The sequence below is a fragment of the Salvelinus fontinalis genome, chromosome 21 (assembly GCF_029448725.1).
Source record: "Salvelinus fontinalis isolate EN_2023a chromosome 21, ASM2944872v1, whole genome shotgun sequence".
Lineage (NCBI taxonomy): Eukaryota > Metazoa > Chordata > Actinopteri > Salmoniformes > Salmonidae > Salvelinus > Salvelinus fontinalis.
Genome location: NC_074685.1, coordinates 24,553,332 through 24,576,696, shown reverse-complemented (window position 1 = coordinate 24,576,696; position 23,365 = coordinate 24,553,332). Strand labels below are relative to the sequence as shown.

Sequence of the window (23,365 nt, the reverse complement as noted above, 5' to 3'; positions counted from 1 at the left end):
TAGTGGTTAGAGCATTGGGCCAGTAACCGAAAGGTTGCTGGATTGATTCCCCGAGCTGACAAGGTAAAAATCTGTCATTCTGCCCCTGACCACTGTTCCCCGGTAGGCTGTCATTGTAAGTAAGAATTTGTTCTTAACTGACTTGCTAGTTAAATAAAGGTTACATAAAAAAAGGTTTTATCCCAAGCAGAGGACCTCATACTCAAACAGAGGCAAAGCCAGTATGATATCTCACCTTGCAGCTTCTGCCTGAGAGAACCCATGGGGACAGACACATACTGATTGTATTGTGTCAACGAGAAAAAAGGTACGTTGTTCATCCTTCACACAAATCAAGAATGACATTGCAACAAAATAGGACATTGTGGGGGGGGTCAGTCTGTGTACTTAGCATTTATAAGATTTGGCCAAACAGGCAGGGGCCATACTTGCGAACATTAGAATAAGTTTAAGTTACTCGATACCTTTAGTGTGTTTCCCAGAATAAGTAAATCTCTGCTATACCTCCTCTGCATGAAAATCCAATTAATTTCTCTGACCCTGTAATCGCCGGATAAGTCCTGCAGGCATGGTTGTGAATCGGGGCAGGTTCATCACATAATAAGTGGCATATTTGCGTGATAAACCAGTTATCGGCCTATTGTGTCTGTGGCACTGTAATGTGGTTGTGTATCTGGGTAAGGCGATTCTGATGGCAGTTTTAATCCGCACTCACAAAATAAGGCATTGTTCCCTCTAATGTTCCCTGAGTGATGATTAATTATACTCCAAACAATTTACTTTTGACAAGGTTTACTGTCGGGGAAGAAACGTGCACTGTTGAATGCAATTAAATGTCTTCACATCAAAATGTAAATGAATCCATGGTAGACAGATGCAGCACATAGACCATTAGTCTTTTAAATAAAAAATGTATAATAACTTAATTAATGTTTGACAATAATTTGCTTCTTCACATTTTGAATTGATGAAAGTTGTTAATATCGGCCAATTGTAAAAAGTATTTTAAAGAACTCACATCGACATTGAACTCTAGATACACTAAAGAACATTTTAATTATACCCAAACTAATAACAAACAAATATACCCAAACAGACGTCAAAGTTTTGAGTATTTGGAAGAAAATTATTTTGTGGTAATAAAAAAAAAGACCCACTAAAATTGTTAGCATAAAATTTTGTCATCATTAGGTCAAAATATGGTAGCTTGAAGGAATAGTAATTATGATAATTCCATAGGGTTTTATGTTTTATGAGAGTGGAGAGCTGTAATAAACTAAAGATTGGCTTCAACTAACCAATCTCTTCAGTAAACATTTAAAAGAGTTAGCTGTAATATCTAACAGTTACATGATGTTCTGATGGCAAAACAGCTGCTTTGAAATGTCTGTCACCTTGAATATGTAGAAAAAAAGCATTTACATTTGATCTGTTTATGTTTGATTAATATGCCTCTGGGAGAAGAGATATAGCATGCTCATGGAGATGAGAAAAGTCAACATGCCACGATATATGGAGCTAAAGATCCTCTCATCCGAAGCCAAACTGACTGAGAAGCCAACTTTGGTGAGTTAGTAGCTGTCACTTTAGCAGTATTTTCCCAAGGTGTCAGTGTCAAGGAGGCATCAATGTCAAGAAGTCCCAAAGCAATGAGGAAGAAATTAATCATCTCAAGTACTTACTTGAACCCTTCGCCAAGATCTGACAAAGTTACAGAGCATCATTTTATCAGAAAAATATATATTTAACACACTAGTGTTAGAAAACTCAAAAATGTAAAGCACAGTGATCTGACTCTCCAGTCCCAGTGCTTCGACTTGAACCTCATCACCAGCATGTAGCAGTTTTCATGTTATTTTTCAGGAAGTGATTTGCAGATGATTGATCATGCTGTGGGCCTTGCTCTTGCTCAGTGGCCATGAGCAGGGTGGGTGGGAGGGAGCTGGGATCTGACAGCCAAATCAAGGACCCACAGTGATGAACACTTGACCGCAACCCCATTGATCCACTCAGGAAGTCCTTGACTTGGAACTAAAGTAAGAACAATAGTTAGGTGGAGGAATCAGGGTATGGCGATGGGGGGGTATACATCGTTATGTAATGTAAAGATCCATCTCTCTCTCTCTCTACATCACGCTATTGCTATTAGGCCGACTGCAATATTGACGTCTGTCGCACTGCAACCTGGTCCATCTACAGTATGCTAGCTGTAAATTCAACCTCATAAAAGCCATGGTTGAACTGTATTTGTCCAATATTGGAAGATTGCTCTATTATAGTTGAACAACACCAAAATGCAAAGTTGACACTTTTCTTAAAATCAGTTTGCCTCAATGGAAATAAGAGGATGAATAGTATTAATACAATGCCAGGTTTTCAATGGTTCCAGGAATCAACATCTTATTGCAAAAGGTCATAGCACACAAAGTATTTGTATTTACTTAATGCAAAACTTCACATGATTTTGTTTGAATTTGTCTATGCTCAAACTCAATTGAACCACTCCACTTATTCAATATCTTAAAGTGTATCCGTCATAATGCTAATAAATGATAACTTATTTCCAACTACTTGAAACACATCAAAATTACCTTAGTCACATGCGATGTGATTAACTAATTAGCGCGTACAAGAAAACCTAATTGAGAATGAATGAAGGCTAATCATTTCTAATTGTCAGGCAGACACAGACAGCTTAAGGTTGCTATAGAAACTCCGTACACAATGTTTGTCTCACATTTCTGTCCATGCAATTTGCAGCAGTATGATTGGTATGCAGAAACTGTCTGTTGCTTACTAATATTTTAGAAAGATGCAATAATTGCACACTATGTATTAATCCTTAAATATTTAATTCATTTTAGTTATATTAGAATTAAGTAAATACTGTACTTTTAGATTGCCTCAATGTCAATGTCTCTCTCCTCCTCTTCACCACCTCTCATTCTGTTTTTCCCTCAGATGCCTCATTTATTTCAGAGAGACAGTGGTATCCTAAATTGCATCACAATTCAAGAACTGGCACCTTTTGTCAGGCTCAGATGTTCAGTGGACCCTGAAATCAGGACAGCAATGTGAGCGCAGCCGGCCTCAGTAATAAGTTATTTAAGTGCAAGCGTATGCAAATCCTCTACGCCTGAGCGATTTCCCACAGATCTATAGACTTGGCTGCAAACTCGCTTATTTCTCTCAGTCAAAGGTGATTTTTAAAGTACATGGGTATGGGCTGTCTACAGTGCACAACTAACTGTTTAATGTGCTGGAGTTTGTGATTCTTGTAAAAAGAAAGGAGCAAGGCAAACTGTACACTTAGAAAAAATCGTTCCAAAGTTTTTTGGGGGCTGTCCCCATAGGAGAACCCTTTTTGGTTCCAGGGAGACCTCTTTTTGGTTCCGCGTAGAACCCTTTTTTGTTCCATGTAGAATCCTCTGTGGAAAGGGTCCTACATGGAACCAAAAAGGGAAATTCAAAGGGTTCTCCTATGGGGACAGCCGAAGAACCATTTTTCCAAGAGTGTATAATACATTGCTGCTGCCAAACATGTATACATGTCACGCCCTGGCCTTAGTATTCTTTGTTTTCTTTATTATTTTAGTTAGGTCAGGGTGTGACATGGGGAATGTTTGTGTTTTGTTGGTTTTGGGTGATTCTATGGTAAAGGGGTTGTTGGGTGTAGTATATGGGTTTGTGTTGAGTACATGTGTCTAGCGTTGTCTATGTGATACGTTTGTAGCCTGTGTGTGCACATCGTTGTTTAGCTTCACAATCGTTTTCTTGTTTTGTTTAGTTCGTAAGTGTGTTTGTTTCGTTTGCCTTCTTCTTCAATAAAAAGGAGATGGCTTATTTTCCTAAAGCTGCGTTTTGGTCCGTCAATCCTCCACACGATCGTGACAGAACTACTCACCAATACAGGACCAAGCGGCATGGAAAGCGGCAACAGGACCCACCTACACAGGATTCGTGGACATGGGAGGAGATACTGGATGGTAAGGGGCCGTGGGCACAACCGGGAGAATATCGCCTTCCTCGTGAAGAGCTGGAGGCAGCTAAAGCCGAGAGGAGGCGATATGAGGAGGCAGCACGGAGACAAGGCTGGAAGCCTGTGAGTACAACCCAAAAATTTCTTGGGGGGGGCCTTAAAGGGAGTGTGGCGAAGTCAGGTAGGAAACCTGCGCCTACTCCCTGTACTTACCGTGGAGAGCGAGAGTACGGGCAGACACCGTGTTACGCAGTAGAGCGCACGGTGTCTCCTGTACGCGTGCATAGCCCGGTTCGGTACATTTCAGCTCCACGTATCGGCCGGGCTAGACTGAGCGTTGAGCCGTATGTCATGAAGCCGGCCCAACGCATCTGGTCACCAGTGCGTCTCCTCGGGCCGGCGTACATGGCACCAGCCTTACGCATGGTGTCCCCGGTTCGCCTACATAGGCCGGTGCGGGTTATTCCACCTCCCCGCACTGGTCAGGCGACGGGGAGCATACAACCAGGTAAGGTTGGGCAGGCTCGGCGCTCAAGGGAGCCAGTACGCATGCACGGTCCAGTATTTCCGGCGCCACCTCCCCGCCCTAACCCAGTACCACCAGTGCCTCCTCCACGCACTAGCCATATGGTGCGTGTCTCCAGCCCTTTACCACCAGTGCCTAAACCACGCACCAAGCCTCCTGTGTGTCCCCAGAGTCCTGTGCGTCCTGTTGCTGCTCCCCGCACTAGCCCTGAGATGCGTGTCCCCAGCCCGGTGCCACCAGTCCCGGCACCACGCACCAGGCCTACAGTGCGCCTCAGCCGGCAGGAGTCTGCCGTCTGCACAGCGATGCCTGAACTGCCCGTCTGCCAAGCGCCATCTGAGCCATCCGTCTCCCCAGCGCCATCTGAGCCATCCGTCTCCCCAGCGCCATCTGAGCCATCCGTCTCCCCAGCCGCCCGTCTGCCATGAGCCTGCAAAGCCGCCCGTCTGCCATGAGCCTACTGAGCCGCCCGCCAGACAGGAGCCGCTAGAGCCGCCAGCCAGACAGGAGCCGCTAGAGCCGTCCGTCAGACAGGATCTGCCAGAGCCGCCAACCAGACAGGATCTGCCAGAGCCGCCAACCAGACAGGATCTGCCAGAGCCGCCAACCAGACAGGATCTGCCAGAGCCGCCAGCCAGCCATGAGCAGCCAGATCAGTCAGCCAGCCATGAGCAGCCAGATCCGTCAGCTAGCCATGAGCAGCCAGATCCGTCAGCTAGCCATGAGCAGCCAGATCCGTCAGCTAGCCATGAGCAGCCAGATCCGTCAGCCAGCCATGAGCAGCCAGATCCGTCAGCCAGCCATGAGCAGCCAGATCCGTCAGCCAGCCATGAGCAGCCAGATCCGTCAGCTAGCCATGAGCAGCCAGATCCGTCAGCTAGCCATGAGCAGCCAGATCCGTCAGCTAGCCATGAGCAGCCAGATCCGTCAGCTAGCCATGAGCAGCCAGATCCGTCAGCTAGCCAGGAGCAGCCAGATCCGTCAGCCAGCCATGGGCCGTCCCTCGGTCCGGAGCTGCAGTCCCTCAGTCTGGAGCTGCCGTTCCTCAGTCCGGAGATGCCCCTTATCCTGGTGCTGCCCCTTATCCTGGTGCTGTCCCTTACCCTGGTACTGCCCCTTAGTTCGGAGCTGCCCCTGACCCTGGTACTGCCCCTTACCCTGGTACTGCCCCTTACCCTGGTACTGCCCCTTACCCTGGTACTGCCCCTTAGTCCGGAGCTGCCCCTTAGTCCGGAACTGCCCCTTAATGCAGTGGGGTTAATGTGGAGGGGGGTCATTTGGAGGAAGCTAAGGAGGCGGTTAGGGACTGTGGTGACGTGGGGACCACAACCAGAGCCGGAGCCGCCACCGTGGATGGAAGCCCACCCAGACCCTCCCCTAGACTGTGTAATGGTGCGCCCGGAGTTCGCACCTTAAGGGGGGGGTTATGTCACGCCCTGGCCTTAGTATTCTTTGTTTTCTTTATTATTTTAGTTAGGTCAGGGTGTGACATGGGGAATGTTTGTGTTTTGTTGGTTTTGGGTGATTCTATGGTAAAGGGGTTGTTGGGTGTAGTATATGGGTTTGTGTTGAGTACATGTGTCTAGCGTTGTCTATGTGATACGTTTGTAGCCTGTGTGTGCACATCGTTGTTTAGCTTCACGATCGTTTTCTTGTTTTGTTTAGTTCGTAAGTGTGTTTGTTTCGTTTGCCTTCTTCTTCAATAAAAAGGAGATGGCTTATTTTCCTAAAGCTGCGTTTTGGTCCGTCAATCCTCCACACGATCGTGACAATACAGTACATCTCTCCCCTAGGGCTGCTGACCTGTTTACGCTTTGAGTCTGCTAGAAGAGGTTTTCATCGTATTATTCAGCCAACTTGATAAATTATTTGACTAAAGCTAATCCAGTACTTAGGTTATGGTATAAAACAAAACTAGAGTTGATGTCTGTGACCCCAATGAAATCTAATAAGCATAATAAAAATTCCCCAATGAAATCCATCTTGCCTTTTTCTAAAGAAAATTATGTTACAGCCTTATTCTAAAATGTATTATTTTTTCTTCTTCTCATCAATCTACACACAATACCCCATAATGACAAGTGAAAAACAGGTTTTTAAATATTTTTGTAAACGTAAAAAAAAAAAAATGAAATATCACATTTGCATATAGTACCAGTCAAAAGTTTGAACACACCTACTCCTTCCAGTGTTTTTCTTTATTTTTTCTATTTTCAATCATGTAGAATAATAGTGAAGACATCAAAACTATGTAATACATACGAAATCATGTAAGCAAAAAAGTGTTGAACAAATTAAAATATATTTTATATTTGAGATTCTTCAAAGTATCCACACTTTACCTTGATGACAGCTTTGCACCCTCTTGGCATTCTCTCAACCAGTTTCATGAGGTATTCACCTGGAATGCTTTTCAATTAACAGGTGTGCATTGTTAAAAGTTAATTTGTGGATTTTCTTTCCATCAATCAGTTGTGTTGTGACAAGGTAGGGGTGGTGTACAGAAGATATCCCTACTTGGTAAAAGACCAAGTCCGTGACCCGACCGGCTCAAATCGGTCTTTTGAAATTGTGTTGTTCTTTAGTGTATCTCGAGTTCATGTCGATGTGAGTTCTTTAAAACCTCTCTAGGGTATGTGGGACGGTAGCGTCTCACCTCGTCAACAGTCAGTGAAACTGCAGGGCGCCAAATTCAAAACAACAGAAATCCCATAATTAAAATTCCTCAAACATACATGTATTTTACACCATTTTAAAGATACACTTGTTGTAAATCCAGCCACAGTGTCTGATTTCAAAAAGGCTTTACTACGAAAGCAAACCAAACGGTTATGTTAGGTGAGTGCCTATTCACAGAATACCACAGCCATTTTTCCAGCCAAAGAGAGGATTCACAAAAAGCAGAAATATAGATAAAATGAATCACTAACCTTTGATGATCTTCATCAGATGACACTCATAGGACTTCATGTTACACAAAACATGTATGTTTTGTTCGGTAAAGTTCATATTTATATCCAAAAATCTGAGTTTACATTGGCGCGTTACGTTCAGTAGTTCCAAAACATCTGGTGATTTTGCAGAGAGCCACATCAATTTACAGAAATACTCATTATAAATGTTGATGAAAATGCATGTGTTATGCATGGAACGTTAGATGCACTTCTCCTTAAAACCTCTAAGTACTTGGGGTCAGATTATTATTTTTTTTTTAAATAACGTGCCCAACGTAAACGGACATTTTCTCTGGCCCAGATCGTAGAATATGCATATAATTTACAGACTAGGATAGAAAACACTCCAAAGTTTCCAAAACTGTCAAAATATTGTCTGTGAGTATAACAATACTTATTCTGCAAGCGAAAGCCTGAGAAAATGTAACCCGGAAGTGATTTGGGGTATCAACCAGATTCCTTTTCCAATGGCTTCTTCAGGCTGTGAACAGGCTTTAGACATAGTTTCAGGCTTTTATTTTGAAAATGAACAAGTTTTTTCAAAACTATTCAAGTGTCCTTCGAATAGTTCCTGCGCGCGCGAGAGGAGCTCACCATTTTCCATTTGTCTCTTATTGAATAGGTAATGGTCCGGTTGAAATATTATCGATTATGTTTGTTAAAGACAACCTGAGGATTGATTATAAAAAATATTTGACATGTTTCTACGACCATTACGGATACTTTTTGGAATTTGTCGAACGGAACACGGCTTTGATTTTCTGAGCATAATGTGCAACCCAAATGGCGTTTTTTTGTGATAAAAGTAATATTTATCGAACAAAAATAACATTTGTTGTGTAACTAGGAGTCTCGTGAGTAGAAACATCCGAAGATTATCAAAGGTAAGCGATTCATTTCATTGCTTTTCTGACTTTCGTGACCAAGCTAACCAAGCTAATATAAGGCTAGCTTGTTGTAGCATTGAAAGCTACACTCACAAAAGCTTGGATTTCTTTCGCGGTAAAGTATATTTTCAAAATCTGACATGATAGGTGGATTAACAGCAAGCTAAGCTGTGTTTTGGTATATTTCACTTGTGATTGCATGATTATAAATATTTTTAGTAATATTTTTTCATTTGGCGCCCTGCAATTCTAGCGGTTGTTTAGGAAAGTGATACCGTAAAAGGGATCCGTAGCTGAGAGAGGTTAATGCAACCGCTGTGTCAGATTTCAAAAAAGCTTTACGGAAAAAGCAAACCATGAAATAATCTGAGGTCGGTGCTCAGAGCCCAATCAAGACAAAAATATTTCCGCCATATTGTACAGTCAACAGAAGTCAGAAATAACATTATAAACATTCACTTACCTTTGATGATCTTCATCAGAATGCACTCCCAGGAATCCCAGTTCCACAATAAATGTTTGTTTTCTTCAATAATGTCCATCATTTATGTCCAAATTCCTCCTTGTTGTTCTAGCGTTCAGTACACTTTCCAAACTCACGACGCGCGGGCAAGTCCAGCGGAAAGTACGAACGAAAAGTTGAAAAAGTTATATTACAGTCCGTAAAAACATGACAAACGAAGTATTGAATCAATCTTTAGGATGTTTTTAACATAATTCTTCAATAATGTTCCAACCGGAGAATTCCTTTGTCTTCAGAAGTGCGATGGAACAGAGCTCGCTCTCACGTGAACGCGCATGGTCAGCACATGTTCAGGTCATGGTAGACCTTACTCAATCCCCTCTCATTCGGCCCCACTTCACAGTAGAAGCATCAGACAAGGTTCTAAAGACTGTTGACATCTAGTGGAAGCCTTAGGATGTACAACATTACCAATATCCCACTGTATATTCAATAGGAGCTGAGTTGAAAATCGACCAACCTCAGATTTCCCACTTCCTGGTTGGATTTTTTCTCAGGTTTTTGCTTGCCATATGAGTTCTGTTATACTCACAGACATCATTCAAACAGTTTTAGAAACTTCAGAGTGTGTCTTATCCAAATCTACTAATACGATTCATATTCTAGCTTTTATGGCTGAGTATCAGGCCGTTTACTCTGGGTGCGCTTTTCATCCGGCCGTGAAAATACTGCTCCTACCCCAAAGAAGTTAAAATACAGTTGAGGAGCAATTGGAAAGTTAATTTGCTTTGAATGTTGATAAACTTGTAAACTCACTTTTGAGAAAATGGCCTTTGAATGTTTTGGTACTACTATTGGAGAGCTCTTCTTTGTCTACACCCATTCAGCATCGTTCACACCCTCTTAAACTTTAGCCCCACCCATCTCTTTAAGGGTTGATCCGACCGTTCTGTACTAACAGCAAGAGTCAAGCCCCCAAGCTAACTTACTAGCTACTTCCAGACACAAATGAGAGAACAGCTCACTGAACATTACTCGCCCTAGCAGAGCTGGTTAGGCTGTTATGTTATCCAGAGCGCTGGTGACTGCAACTGTGCTGTCAGATTGTCTGTTCGTAAATTCAAACGTGTCGCTCTCGGAGCGTTACGAGTGCACACCAGATGCTCTAGTCGATGAGTATGGTTGATCCGAAGGTTCTGACCTCACAACAGCAGTCAAGCACCAAGCTAACTGGCTAACATTGGCTAGTTTGCTAGCAATTTCCAGACACATAATCAGAGAACACCCCACTCTGACCATTTTACTCACCCTAGCAGAGCTGGTTAGGCTGTTTTCATGTTATCCAGAGTGTTTGTGACTGTAACTGTGCAGCTGAAAACAATTTAAATATGCTTTTCTGTCGACATTTACTGACACCGGCCGTATTCAACAGGTGTTTTGCATTGTTAAATTCATCAGATATTCTGCACTCTGGCACACTCAGACGAGAGTGCTTTGAAATCAGAGTAGATAGCCAAACTGAATTTACGAATGCACCCAAAATGGTTACTTGCATAGTGGAGTCTTTTGTTAAGACATGTAACATCAGCTAGCTAGCTTGGTAAACAATGAACCATAATCCCAACTCATGACGTTACTACCCTGTATGAATCTGCAGGTAGCTAACCAACCAGGTTCAATGTTAGCTAGTTAATATTAGGCTATAGCTAACTAAGCAAATGGCTCTGACATACGAATAATAAGGTCATTCATGTAATGTTAGCTAGCGAGCCAGCCAGCTAATGTTAGCTAGCTAGGTAAACAATGAACCATAATCACAGCTCATGACGTTACTACGCTGCATAAATCTGCAGGTAATTAACCAACCAGGTTCAGTGTTAGCTAGTTAATATTAGGCTATAGCTACCTAAGCAAATGGCTCTGAGATATGAATAATAAGATCATACACGTAACATAGCTAGCGAGCCAGCCAGCTAACATTAGCTAGCTAGCTAGGTAAACAATGAACCACAATCACAACTCATGACGTTACTACCCTGCATGAATCTGCAGGTAGCTAACCAACTAGGTTCAATGTTAGCTAGCTAACATTAGGCTATAGCTATCCAAGCAAATGGCTCTTTCTGTAAAAATGTTAAATGTGTAATATCTGAAAATGTAGCTAGTTAGACTATTTTACCCGTATACATCATTCATTAATGAATGCTTAACCTGTTGGATGCCATGGTTGCCCTTAGTCTGAAGATGTAATCCAGAGACATGGGTTTTCTCCATCTCCTTAGCTATCATACTCGAATTCCACTGATTTCAAAACTTCGTCCTCCAGAAAGTGGAGGGCAACACTTATGCAGTTTTGATACACAATATATATATTTTTAAAGCTGGTTAGACAGGATTACCTAGACACACTGAACAGGTCAAATAGACAAAAGCGTGCTATATGGCAGACCAATCCAAACTCATCTCTCGGCATTTCCATCCAACTCATTATCTCAGCCAATCATGGCTTGTGGAAGGTTACTGACTTTTTCTGTGGCTAAACCTACTAGGCTTGTAATTTAACAATTGTATCTGTATTTACAGATGGCACACAAGTTTGTTATTAAGGCACATGAAAGTTCACGTTGAAGAAGAAATTTCTGCCAAAAACACATATGCAAAGAGAAATGACAGTCCATCATTACTTTAAGACATGAAGGTAACTCAATCTGAAATTTTCAAAAACTTTGAAAGCTTCATCATGTGCAGTCGCAAAAACCATCAAATGCTATGATGAAACTGGCTCTCGTGAGGATAGCCACAGGAAAGGAATACGCAGAGGTACCTCTGCTGTAGAGGATAAGTTCATTAGAGTTAACTGCATCTCAGATTGCAGCCCAAATAAATGCTTCACAAAGTTCAAGTAACAGACACATCTAAACATCAACTGTTCAGAGGAGACTACGTGAATCAGGCCTTCATGGTCGAATTGCTGAAGAAACCACTACCAAAGGACACCAATAAGAAGAAGAGACTTGCTTGGGCCAAGAAACATGAGCAATGGACATTAGACCGGTGGAAATCTGTCCTTTGGTCTGATTTTGAGACCGTCCAAATTTTAGATTTTTGGTTCCAACCACCCTGTCTTTGTGAGATGCAGAGAAGGTGAACGGATGATTTTCGCATATGTGGTTCCCAGGACAATGACCCAACAGACCTCCAGGTGTGTAAGGTGTGTAAGGGCTATTTGACCAAGAAGGAGAGTGATGGAGTGCTGCATCAGATAACCTGGCCTCCACAATCACCTGACCTCAACCCAATTGAGATGGTTTGGGATGATTTGGAACGCAGAGTGAAGGAAAAGCAGCCAACAAGTGCTCAGCATATGTGGGAACTCCTTCATGACTGTTGGAAAAGTATTCCAGGTGAAGCTGGTTGAGAGAATGCCAAGACTTTGCAATGCTGGCATCAAGGCAAAGGGTGGCTACTTTGAAGAATCTAAAATCTAAAATATGTTTTGATTTGTTTAACAATTTTTTGGTTACTACATTATTCCATTTGTGTTATTTCATAGTTTTGATGTCTTCACTATTATTCTACAATGCAGAAAATAGTCAAAATAAAGAAATATCCTTAAATGAGTAGGTGTGTCCAAAGTTTTGACTGGTACTGTAAGTATACAGACACTTTACTCTTGGCAGCGATCACAGCCTCGAGTCTTCTTGGGTATGATGCTACAAGCTTGGCACACCTGTATTTGGGTAGCTTCTCACATTCTTCTCTGCAGATCCTCTCAAGCTCTGTTAGGTTGGATGGGGAGCATTGCTGCACAGTTTTCTTCAGGTCTCTCCAGAGATGTTCAATCGGGTTCAAGTCCGGGCCCTAGCTGGGCCACTCAAGGGCATTCAGAAACTTGTCCCGAAGCCACTCCAGTGTTGTCTTGGCTGTGTGCTTAAGGTCATTGTCTTGTTGGAAGGTGAACCTTCGCCCTAGTCTGAGGTCCTGAGCACTCTAGAGCAGGTTCTCTCTGTACTTTGCTCTGTTCCAAACTTCTTCCATTTCAGAATGATGGATGCCACTGTGTTCTTGGGGACATTCAATGCTGCAGAATTTGTTAGGTACCCTTCCTCAGATCTGTGCCTCGACACATTCATGTCTTGGAGCTCTACGGACATTCCTTCGACCTCATTGCTTGCTCTGACATGCACTGCCTACAATGGGACCTTATATAGACAGGTGCGTGCCTTTCTAAATCATGTCCAATCAATTGAATTCACCAAGTTGTAGAAACATCTCAAGGTCAATGGAAACAGGATGAACCTAAGCTCAATTTCAAGTCTGATATTCTGAATATTTCAAAAACCTGGTTTCAAAAAAATAGTTTTTTGCTTTGTCCTTGCGGGGTATCATGTGTATATTGATGAGGAAATGTTTTTATTTAATACATTTTTTAATAAGGCTGTAATGTAACAAAATGTGGAAAAAGTCAAGGGGTCTAAATACCTTCCGAATGCACTGTACCTACATTTGTCTATTGTTCTCCACAAGAGCTGTTCTCCACAAAAAACGAAGAAATGCAAACCTGTTTGCTGACAAGAAGCAATTCAGGCCTCTAGGGCTTTCTGTTTGTAGGGCATGGATATAATATGCCTCTGTCTGCAACATTAATTGCGATCTATCAGCTCCTCTCTTTGGTGGCTGTACAACTTCCATGCCCTGGAACCTCAGTTAGCACACATCATGTCTTACTCCCTGTAACAGTCCCTCCAGGATTTCACAGCATTTTTTTTGTAATATTTGCAGGCAAAAATGCTTGAGGTAAATATGCAGTGATTGATTGAAATTGCTATCCCTCTTTTTGTACTGTGGGGATTCTGTTTTATGCAATAATATTGCAATGGTTTTAATGTTTTATGCTGAAATAGTGCAGTGATTGGACATTTGCAAGCCCTTGCATAACTTGCGGGAAATTGTTGATATCGCAAAAAATATCATTGCGATTGTTGAATCCTGGAGGGAATGATTAAAGTGTCTGGCTACAGGGGACTTCTCGTCACTAGTTTTGATGTTGCTCTTGCACTTTAATACAAATGTTAAATTCTCTTAGACTTTACAAAATAATTACATGGACACTTCAGTAAATAGACCACAAATGTGGTTTTACAAGATATTCTACCCCTGACATACATTTTCTTTCCCGTACGAGAGTGAAGAAAGAAATCTCCCTTCATTATTGCATTACAGTTTACAAACTTATGACAGGGGAAATTGCCTGAGGGGAGGGTAGATAGGAAATGCTGATTGGGTACATGTTAATGTATTTGCATAATGAATGTAAATAATGATTGCTAAAAAATTAAGAAGCAGTACTACAATGTGACGTCATTTTTATATATATGGGTGAATGCCTATTGTTTTCCAAACACTGATGAAGGCTGTCTCAGAAATGTGTCCGTTTGCTCTGAACTCTTCTACTAAAAAATTAGACTTCAGGAATATTTCAGTGAGTTCGGGTTTTTCACCTGTAAATACAAATAAAATTGTACAATTACGAGCCTAGTTGGTTTAGCCACAGAAAAAAAAAATCAGCAACCTTCCCACTACCGATGATCGTCTGAGATGAGTGGGCTGGACATGCCCGAGATATGAGTTTGGATTGATCTGCCATATAGAACACGTCTCTTTGAGCTGGTCAGTATGTCTGGTCAGTATGTGTATTAAAACTGCATAAGTGTCTCTCTCCACTTTCTGGATGACTGAGTTTTGAAATCAGTGGAATTCGAGTATGAAAGCTAAGGAGATGGAGAAAACACCTGCTTCTGGATTACATCTTCAAACTAAGGGCAACCATGGCATCTGACAGGAGACACATCCATCCATGGATAATGTATACGGGTAAAATAGTCTAGCAAGATACATTTTCAGATATTACACGTGTAACGGCAGATTTCCTCCTCTTCGTCTGAAGAGGTGTAGCAGGGATCGGACCAAAGCGCAGCGTGGTTAATGTTCATCATGACTTTAAGACAATAAACGTGAACACTACAAAATACACCAACAAATGTGAAAAACCAAAACAGTCCTATCTGGTGCATAGACAAAGACAACCACCCACAAAACCCAACACAAAACAGGCTACCTAAATATGGTTCCCAATCAGAGACAATGACTAACACCTGCCTCTGATTGAGAACCATATCAGGCCAAACATAGAAACCTGAAAACTAGACACACAACATAGAATGCCTACTCAGCTCACGTCCTGACCAACACTAAAACAAAGAAAACACAAAATAACTATGGTCAGAACGTGACAACACTTTTCTAATTTTGACATAAAGTGGTTTACAGTTTTCCACACGTTTGCTGAATCTTTGGCCCATTTTCCCAAAACTCTACAAATCTCTAGCAAAAGCAAACACTGCATTCAAAACTGTTCTCTTTCCAAAATGCTTTTTTGCATCAAAATGACACACGTCATGAATAGATCTGTCTACCAACCAACACACTGATGTGCTCAACACGAAACACTACCATGAATATTCCATCAGTAGGTTTATGCCTTCTGCATTTTCAGTATTACACTGTAGCCGGTTGTAAAATAATGTTACAGTAATACCTACTCAAATATACATAAACACACACAAATGCAATACAGTAACAAAAACAGTCATTTATTTCCAAAATGCAGTATTTTTTAACACTTGTGTTTTGTATGTAACACTTTCCATACCCAACAGGAGAAAACCAAGAAAAACATTCAGTAAGATAAAGGGTTTTCTGTACAACAATAAAAAAATGAAAGAGGCTCATTCTTTCAAAACTCTAAACACAAAAAGAAAAAAACAACATGTAAAATGTAAGAATAAATACTATTTTAATTTGTCTGGCCACAGCACCCATTCTACATCACAAGAGATGTTCTCCCTGGCTAAACAGCGGGGAAAGAATCTTCTGGAGTGACGGATGCAGCCGCCAAAAGCCCCCACATCAATCCTCCATTGCCTGGAGAAGAGGCATCCGTGCGAGGGGATGGTGGTCATACACCTTCCATCTCCATGCTGAAAAAAACTCTTCATTTGGGTTTAGGAATGGGGAATGTGGTGGGAGGTATAAAACAATACATTGTGGGTGGTCGATGAACCAGTTGCAGACCAGAGCAGCCAGGTAGAAATGGTGGAAATGCGAAAATGGTGATATTCCCTCCACGCTGTCCATGGACATTCACAATGGCCAATAATGTTCTGTCTCCGTCCCCTTCTTTTGGCTAGGTTGAAGCCAGCATCAACAATGTAAATATAAACGTGCTGCATTGCAGTGGCATCCAGCTCCATGACTCTGAAACAAACAAGACAATATGAGACAGACCTAGAGCAGTCGATATGGTGAGGCACAATACACTGGATTACAGTACTTCATTGTGTCTATACAGTGCTGATATGATAGTATAGTACCTACTTGCACATATTCATAGCACTGTTCTTTAGCCCTCTCAGTTTCGCTCAAATGGCACCCTGTAGACCTGTTTCATCCGGATTCAGTTGCGCTGTAATACACGGTCCAATGTAGACAAGCCCAGCTGGTGAATGTTTTTGAATATAGTGTTTTCTGCAATTATGTGTTTCTGGATTTCTCGTAGTCTAATGGTATTGTTTGCCACCACTATGTTCTCAATAGCGGTCTTCTGATGTGGTGTGAACAGCCGGTGTCCTTCACCATGGCCTGGCAGTCTCTCAGTTCTGCAGAAGATCCCCAAATATGCTATGACTGGTTGCAGTAAGCTAAAATAATCTATTTTCTTTCAATATGAAATTACATGACTAACATTGGCTAACAATCACTGAGTAACATAGCCCTACTGATATGTCAGACTGCAGTATAATACAGTATATTGTAAATACATAAAGAGCATAGATGGTAGGCAACTTACCGGTTCTCATTTCTGAATGTACAGATGGTAGATGCAACCGTGTAGCGGCTCAGCTTGGGCTGAACTCTCTGCCCAGCCTCCCTCATACTAACTCCATGGTTGAGCACATGGTCTAGTTCTAGTTCTTGCTTCACCATTGACTTCCATTTTCCTCCAAAACAGGAGAGCTCACCTGTGGCCATTTATAGTGCTAAAGCTCTGATTTCTAAGTGAACAATTCAGCAACTATTGTTTACACCTGTGAGGAGTGGGTGTCCAATTCGTGTATAGAGCTTGGCCTTGTGATTGGCGTTGTCACGGTCGTCTACTTGAATGACAGTGGACCAAGGTGCAGCGTGTGCAAAATACATCTCTTTATTTTGTAAGAGAGGGAAAAAACACGAAACAAACACTATACACAAACTAACCAAAACAACAAACGACCGTGAAGCTACAAACGCAAGTGCACACACAAACTACTTACATTCAACATAGACAATTACCCACCAATGCATGATGCCTATGGCTGCCTTAAATATGGCTCCCAATCAGAGACAAATGAAAGACATCTGTCTCTGATTGAGACCCACTCAGGCAACCATGGACATACCTAGAAACATACACTCCACCATAGACACAGCTAGACTTCTATAATACACATAAACCCAACTACTCTAATAAACCCCCTAAACCTTACAACCACCCTAGACTCTACAAAAACCACACACATTCCCCATGCCACACCCTGACCTAACTAAAATAATTAAGAAAACAAAGAATACTAAGGCCAGGGCGTGACAGGCGTTGCTTTCCGATGGGACTAAAGAGATTTTAATTTGGAATGTTGTACCTAATGTATAGAACTGTGTGTAGTGTTTTGCAAAAAATGTGATATAGAATTGAAAACTGAGTGTTGAGCAGGAATTGTGCTTGAAATTTTGCAGACTTGGTTTAGGGATTTGTTACATGAGTTTCAGGTTTCGGTGATTGTGTTTCAAGTTCCAATTTTACTGTGTAAACAATTGGGAAGAACTTTAATATCAAGTTAAAGTGTACTGTTAGCTAGCTAGCTAATGTTAGTTGTCTGGCTCACTAACTAACGTTACGTGTATGATATTTTTATTTGTATCTCAGAGCCATTTGCTTGGATAGCTATAGCCTAATGTTAGCTAGCTAACATTGAACCGGGTTGGTTAGTTACCTGCAGATTCATGAAGGGTTGTAACGTCATGAGTTGGAATTATGGTTCATTGTTTACCTACCTAGCTAGCTAACATTAGCTGGCTGGCTTGATAGCTAACATTACATGTATGATCTTATTAATTGTATCTCAGAGCCATTTGCTTGGCTAGCTATAGCATAATGTTAGCAAGCTAACATTTAACCTGGTTGGTCAGCTACCTGCAGATTCTTGCAGGGTAGTAGCATCATGAGTTGGGATTATGGTTCATTGTTTACCTAACTAGCTAGCTACATATCTTAACAAAAGGCTTCACTATGCAAGTAATCATTTTGAGTGCGTTTGTCAATTCAGTCTGGCCATCTATTCTGATTTCAAAGCACTCTAGTCTGAGTGTGCCAGAGTACAGAATAACTGACCAATTTACGAACGCACAACACCCGCTGAATATGGCCGGTGTCAGTAAATGTCGGCAAAAGAGCTAAATTAAAATGTTGCCAGCAGCACCGTTACAGTCACCAACACCCTGGATAACCTGAAAACAGCCTAACCAGCTCTGCTAGGGCGAGTAAAATGGTCAGAGTGGGGTGTTCTCTCATTTGTGTCTGGAAGTAGCTAGCAAGCTAGCTAATGTTAGCCAGTTAGCTTGGGTGCTTGACTGCCATTGTGAGGTCAGAAGTGTGCAGTGTCCAGTATGCGCTCCGAACACTCCGAGAGTGAAACGCTCTGAATTTAGGAACTGACAATCTGACACCACAGTTAGAGCCACGAATGCTCTGGATAACATAACAGCCGAACCAACTCTGCTAGGGTGAGTAATGTTCAGTGAGCTGTTCTCTCATTTGTGTCTGGAAGTAGCTAGCAAGTTAGCTTAGGTGCTTGACTGCTGTTGTTAGTACTGGACGCTCGGATCAACCCTTAAAGAGATGGGTGGGGCTAAAGCTTAAGAGGTTGTGAACGATGCTGAATGGGTGTAGACAAAGAAGAGCTCTTCAGTAGGCTGTATATATACCCCAATTTTGGGTGGAATTTCCTCCTTCTCTCTAAACACTCCATCTCTGTTGCGAGGCAGGAAAGTAAGTGACGCGGGCAATAAACTGTTCCTTCTCCCTTAACGTGACCTGACCTCGGCCCCCTTACTCACTAATACACGGCTCCCCACCCTTATCAGTGCCTGCCAACATGTAATCGTTTTCCCTGCACTAAACACATTCCAAGCTTAAAATGCACCCACCATATACATTCCTCCTATAGATAACCATTAGCTTCTGGTGTAGACCCTAGACTATGGCACCCCTCATGTCTCTATTATAACTAATGATTAATCATTTTTAAAGTTTAGAAATCCGAACCCATCAAAGTTGATCCATTTTCAAAACATAATTACTTTCCCATTGTTCCTTAGCTGTAGTCTATGATATACTATTTTGTAGCTCTGAGTCTCTCGTCTCTCTTTTATCCCATGTTACATCGGTCACATATGTCAACAGTCAATACATGGTAATCACAGGAACAGATAACACACAGACAGAGGGGTCAGCTTCAAAAGGGAAGTCGATACCTGTCAGCAGTAACCATCAGTTACCTGGTGCTCTGGCCTCAACCCCTACGGCAGTGCTGTCAATACGCCCCGGGCACTGTGACACCTCAAAAGCCCATGTTATGAGTCAGTCAACTTGATACAGTCCTTCTCTTTGCATGTGGCATGCATAACTATAGATGGCACGCAGAGGTTTATAGGGAAAACATAATTAGTAAGTAGCCAAAGCTGCTTAGATATAGTCGACAATGTGACTGTCCATTCAAATACATCACCAGCCCAGTGAAGTATATTGGCTACAGTGAACTTTGCAGAATCATTGTAATTGCACAGAATGGCAGCAGCAGTGCACAACCTGTCAGACATTGTAGAATAGTTTTCTGGTTCTCATGCCTCTCACATTCTCTGACTATACAGGCTAGAGCTTGGTGATTTAGTACCACACTCTTAAATGTTTCAAGAATATATCCATTAATAAGAAATGCTTCTTTGACTTACTCAGCAGACAGTTAAAAATACCATTTGAACAGTTAAAAAACTAAGGCCCTTGTAACCGATGGAGAAGTTGATGCAACACTCCTTACTGTGTCAACAGAGACTAGGGATTTCTAGGTTCAAAACATTCCATATTGTTAATCAAATGAAAAAGAGCTCACAGTTGTCTCACAGGCTGATATACACTGCATGGCCATGTGGACACCTGCTCATCGAACATTCCAAAATAAAGAAAAACCCTTGAATGAGTAGGTGTGTCCAAACTTTTGACTGGTACTGTATATAAATATTTTTTAAATACCTTATTTACATAAATATTCAGACACATTGTTATGAGACTCGAAATGGAGCTCAGGTACAACCTTTATCCATTGATCATACTTGATTGGAGTCCACTTGTGGTAAATTCAATTGATTGGACATGATTTGGAAAGACACACATCTGTCTATATAAGGTCCAAAAGTTAACAGTGCATGTCAGAGGAAAACTAAGCCATGAGCTCCGATACAGGGTTGTGTCGAGGCACAGATCTGGGGAAGGTACCAAAATATTTCTGCAGCATTGAAGGTCCCCAAGAACACAGTGGCCTCCATCATTCTTAAATGGAAGAAGTTTGGAACCACCAAGACTCTTCCTAGAGCTGGCCACCCAGCCAAACTGAGCAATCAGGGGAGAAGGGGCTTGGTCAGGGAGGTGACCAAGAACCTGATGGTCACTCTGACAGAGCTCCAGAGTTCATCTGTGGAGATGGGAGAACCTTCCAGAAGGACAACCATCTATGCAGCACCCCACCAATAGGGCCTTTATGGTAGAGTGGACAGACGGAAGCCACTCCTCAGTAAAAGGCACATGACAATCCACTTGGAGTTTGCCCAAAGGGACCTAAAGGACTCTCAGACCATGAGAAACAAGATTCTCTGGTCTGATGAAACCAAAATTGAACTCTTTGACCTGAATGCCAAGCATCACGTCTGGAGGAAACCTGGCACCATCCCTACAGTGAAGCATGGTGGTAGCAGAAAAATGCTGTGGGGATGTTTTTCAGCAGCAGGGAATGGGAGACTAGTCAGGGTTGAGGGAAATATGAACAGAGCAAAGTACAGAGAGATCCATGATGAAAACCTGCTCCAGAGTGCTCAGGACCTCAGACTGGGGCGAAGGTTCCCCTTCCAACAGGACAACAACATTAAGCACACAGCCAAGACGATGCAGGAATGGCTTCGGGACACGTCTCTGAACGTCCTTGAATCAATGTCCTTAAACCAATTTTATAATAAGGCTGTAACGTAACAAAATTTGGAAAAAGTCAAGGAGTCTGAGTACTTTCTAAATGCACTGTATAGTGGACATTTTACCGCATTATCTGAAGAATATCTTTCCTCAGTCAGCACCTTAGTCTGAACCTTTGTCTTTGCAGCACGGGAGAACTCAGAGGCAACATCAATTTCAATTTAAATTGCCAAATAGAGAGGAAACAACAGTCTCCCGCAAGCAAACTGTGTCTTACCGAGATGTAACACCTAATTTTTAAAGAGTTATGAAATGTGGTTAATACTCATGAAACTATAAAAATGCCGCACGGTTGAGATAAATATGGAGAGACTAACCTGCTTAGTCTTCAGCTTTTCTCAGTTTAGAAAAATAGGGAAAGTATAACCCAAGGCCATGATGGGCTTTAGTAAATTGAATATTTGTAATGGGAATGTTATTAGTCATTAGCTCCATCGCTCTCTGTCTTGGAGGCTCTGACTATATGCTTTGACTTCACCTTACCTTGGCAGCCATCTTTAATTACATTGGCCCAGTAATGGATGCTTTTTCCTAGAAGACCATAAGTTAGCGTACAGTGGGAAGGCATGGGACAGCAGGAAAGAGGGATAGAGAGAGATGGATAATGGAGAAGGTGATTCCAACAAACAGTGAGTAAAGACCTGTCGGAGAGTGACAGGCCCCTGTTTCAAAAGCTATAATGGAACGACTCCAGCAAGTCATGCTTTATCAAAGCCTGGCTCCCCTTTGTTCTCAAGGTAGAGAATCCCATACATCCCTTCTATTGTAGTAGGTGACACATTTCCCTGACCTGTTCACTGGACGTGCTAACTTGTCCCGGACCTGCTGTTTTGGACCCTTTCTCTACCGCACCTGCTGTCTCTAACTCTGAATGATCGGCTATGAAAAGCCAACGGACATTTACTCCTGAGGTGCTGACCTGTTGCACCCTCTACAACCACTGTGATTATTATTATCTGACCCTGCAGGTCATTTATGAACGTTTGAACATCTTGGCCATGTTTTGTTATAATCTCCACCCGGCACAGCCAGAAGACGACTGGCCACCCCTCAGAGCCTAGTTCGTCTCTAGGTTTCTTCTTAGGTTCTGGCCTTTCTAGAGAGTTTTTCCTAGCCACCGTGCTTCTACATCTGCATTGCTTGCTGTTTGGAGTTTTAGGCTGGGTTTCTGTACAGCACTTTGTGACATCGTTTTTAGCAGTTGAATGTTCATTATTTTTGGCTTTGGAATTGCCATTAAAAAGCTCGACAATCATTTTAATGTCATTATGTCATAATACATTTCATGTTACTTTTATTTTATTGAAACCGAAATCTAAAATAACCAACCCGAACCGAACTAACGTCAAAAAGCCCAAATTGCTCAGCACTAGTATGTGTGTATATGTGTTTGTGCATTTATATGTGTGCGCGAGTGCATATCTGTGTGCAAAGTCCATGTACATGGAACTCACGGAACAGCAAGCTTATCTTTAATGTGAGGGAAGCCCAACAAAGACCTGTGCCCAATTAATCTCAATGTAGCCTCTTTTGGTCGTTGCTTGAGTTGTCCTTCTTGGTACTTCATGGGGCATCTTCATGTAACAATAAACGACTGCCTCAGACCCTCACTCTGACATAGAGGAACAAAAGGGAAGAATATAACTGACTAGAAGAAACTGGGTCTCTACACTTTCATATGTGATTGTTTTATATTTCCAATGCTTATAGAAATGTACAGAAGAGTATTGGGACTTGGATACATTTTTTTTGCAAGATAGTACTTTTAAAAAAAAGCCAATATTTTGAAACAAAGTGGCAATATTTCGAGAATAAAGTGGCAATATTTCGAGATTAGAGTCAAAATGTGATTAATAAAGTAAAAAAAACACTCTTTCAAACTGGCGAAACACACACATATGGTATCCCCAAAGCAATACCATTCTAACTTCCATGGTGTATTGTCAGACTGCAAAGAGACATGGAGTTGCATGCATCAGTCCCTCTCATTGTGCCCTTCGAATTCACTACAATGTTATTCTCAATTACCTGTGTAGGGGTGATCGGGATTGTTGTAACACGGGATAGTTGTAACACTGTGCCCATACTCAGTTTAGTCCTGAACCGTCATGTGACAAAAACAGTCCCTGTGATAAACTCTGCAGATTCTATTGACAGAAATA

General features: G+C 41.9%; 1 long non-coding RNA gene across 1 annotated transcript; it reads right to left on the bottom strand.

The window, feature by feature from the left end:
- Window positions 1-13,412: 13,412 nt before the first annotated feature.
- On the bottom strand, window positions 13,413-16,799 carry LOC129819127 (uncharacterized). Its single transcript, XR_008754023.1, has 3 exons — window positions 16,719-16,799; window positions 16,247-16,334; window positions 13,413-16,126 (listed from the first exon to the last, which is right to left on the bottom strand). It is a non-coding gene; the product is annotated as an uncharacterized LOC129819127 (long non-coding RNA).
- Window positions 16,800-23,365: the final 6,566 nt, after the last annotated feature.